The sequence below is a fragment of the Centruroides vittatus genome, unplaced genomic scaffold, assembly GCF_030686945.1.
Source record: "Centruroides vittatus isolate TY-2023 unplaced genomic scaffold, ASM3068694v2 contig_394, whole genome shotgun sequence".
NCBI classification, from domain to species: Eukaryota; Metazoa; Arthropoda; class Arachnida; order Scorpiones; family Buthidae; genus Centruroides; species Centruroides vittatus.
Genome location: NW_027122210.1, coordinates 142,799 through 146,032, shown reverse-complemented (window position 1 = coordinate 146,032; position 3,234 = coordinate 142,799).

Here is a 3,234-nt window from a genome sequence, read left to right as displayed (position 1 = left end):
AAATGAAGTATTATTGTAAACTTTTCACTAACTCATACTACAGATCAGTAAAAACAGAAAAAAATGCCATTAATATGAAGTTGGGAAGAAAGAAAAAGATTAGCAATTTAGCTAAGTTTTAGCTAGACTAAATGCATTTATTAAGAATGCAGTTAATTCCAATGTTTACCTCTTATTTAAAACCATTTCTGCAGTTCGCTCTTTTTGCAATTCCTTATTTTATTTTTTTCCAGATAGGTACATTTTTATTGTGACTTTTTTCTTGCATTTTGATATTATTGTACACAGAACTTTCCACTTTTCTTTTCATTATAAAATGCTTTCTCAGAAGCATTCTTTCTATTGATTTTAATAGTAGGGTGTTATCGATTAAACGTAACAGTGGTTACTAATAACGTCAACAGTTTCTAACTTAATGTATTTTTACGCATAGAAAATAAATAGTCTTCACTGCGAACGTCCGCAAGTTGTCACGACATTGAAGAGCCGGAATTACGCAGTCCGTTAATATAGTTTTCGACACAATTGACTTTCAACAGGTAAGAAATAGTTATTGTTTGCGAACGGGTAAATTGTAATAATGTATTGGTATAAATTTCTTATTTTCAAGAGAAGTTTCGTCATGAGTTCTTTGGTGGTAAACGTACAACCAAGAGCAGAGCATCAAATGGATCAGCTATCGATATGTTGGAAAATTCTCTTCGTTAATATGAAAATTTTCGGTTTAAACATTCAAAACAGAAGATTGTCACTTCACAGTGTAATTTTATTAATTATACTAACACTTGTTATTGTTTGGCCCTGCTATCTAACAATTACTAATCAGAAAGATCATCATTCGTTGGGTAATTTGTTAAAGTCATTAATATATATTATAATTTGTTAATTTTTTTACAGTTGCTTTCGATTTATTTATAACATACAAACGGCGTATTAATTTTAATTTAGAAGAATTGTTTGATTTAAGAAATTCAAAGCAATTAAATGTCAAAATCGTGATAATTTTAATAGCTCTAACCTGGATCCATGCAATAGTTTACATATGCTCATTTTTTGTTATTTTACCAAAACAAAAGGAAATATCAATTGATACATTTACTACAAAAACAATTTTCAGAATTGCCATCACAGAAAATATATTCATTGTAATTTTATTCGTCTTAGGTATATCTCAGTTATTGTTTTTTATAATGCCGCAACACTGTTTTATATTATTCATTTCAATATGCAAAGAATTAGAAATGGAATTTGTCGATTTGTTGCGTAAAATACAGAATTATACGCACGAAGACTTCGGTAGAAAAATTTCTCATTTTCCCGAGATATTTATGAAAATCAAGACAATCGCGGATAATTTTCAAGAATTTTATTCGTTGATGTTGTTGCTTCGGACAACTGTCGTAGGTGGAAATATTGTTTGTTTCTCTTCTTGCTTCTTTTCCTCGTTATCTACTTTAGACAGAAATTGCAGTATTATGATTTTTACTTTGAATTTATTTTCCTTCTTCTTACTTGTGAATATGTGTTTTGCTGCATCTCGTGTATCTGATGCTGCAAGAAAAATCTCCACAGACGTCTACACAAAGTCACTTTCTTGTAATGCTTTCGTGCAAGATTGTGCATACAAATTTTCCATTAAATGTCGTGAAGAAACTCCTAATTTCACGGGATGGAATATATTTGTCGTCGATCGTGCTTTGATATTCACTATTATTGGGATAGCAATTTCTTACCCAGTCGTAATAACCCAATATCAACAATAATTTACAATTGTCATCTGTAACTTTGTCTATTCTGTAATCTGCAATATTCATAATGAATAACACTCGAATTTTAATTGTGTTTATCAGAATGAAAATGTGGTGTTCATGGTAAAAAAATTAATAAAATGACCAAACACTGAAATAATAATCACATATAAAATCATTCAACGAAACTTGTTGTTGTTGTTGTTGTTATTTTTATTTACCCGAGGATAAATAGTTATAATTCACTCTTATTTTGTAAGTGTAATTTTTAATCTTTCTTTAAAATATTTGATTGAAATAAAAATATATTCGTTAATATTTGAATGGTAAAGTATAGTTCAGAATTATCTGAAAATAAATTTTACATCATCAATATCATGTTAATACTGGGTGATGTCCCAGCACACGAATGTTTCACTAATGTTCGGAAGAAGAATTTCGAGCTAAAGCTATAAGTTAACCAATTACTATTCGTTTTACTTTAAGTTCGCGAATGCTTAATACTACAGTAGAGCGTCGAAAATTGGCGTCAATTGGGGACTGGGATTGTTCCGATTACGGACTTTGTACGAAAAAGTATATTAACCTGTCCGATGTTCAAACTTTTTCTCCGTTGCGTGTCGCTTCGTGTTGAATTTTCGTCGATTTTAAGCCTAACGAAAATTTTTATAATAATAATCGAGGCTATCGTATCGTTAAAAATTATTTCTTCATTTTGTACAAACAAAATAAATATATTGAAAAATATAAAAAACATGAAAATTATACTTTAGAAGTAAATCTAGTATCAAAAATGTTCGATTCAGAACGACACAGTCCGAGTGAAAATCGTTCCGATTACCGGCTAATTCGATTACCGACGTTCCGATTAACGACGCTCTACTGTAATTGTTTAATTAATTGTAAATGCAATAAATGATACGCACTTTCGAAACATACAAATTGACAAATAAATACTCTTAATAAAATATATTCAGATTTGGCAGACTAACGGTAACTTTCAACATGGAGGTAAATTTTCGGTAGAATTTATTATACCTTTTAAATTTTATTTTATTAGTTTTGAAATAAAATATTTTTAAAACTGCTCTTTTACACTGTTTAAACATTTTATAAAAGAAAATATTTTCTAAAGGGGAAATCAGTTTATAAATATTAATTTTTGGCTATGAAGTGAATATACCTGACAATGGTCTAGTGGTTTGGCTGTGTTAAGACCCTTAGTTCATGTTTATTATAAGTATGTTCGGTATCTGTATTTGTGTAATGCCGATAAATAAATAAGATTTGAAGACTTAAAAATGTATGAAACTGCTGCGAATTTAGTTTCGCTATTGACGTATGTAAAACACACGAATATTTAAATTGATTTCTCCATAGAAAATAAGTTTACTAACCCATTTTTTGGGATTCTGGATGGCCAAATGATTAAGGTATCAGCCTTCACTCTGGGGACACAAAAACTAATCCAGATGCGTCTATGATC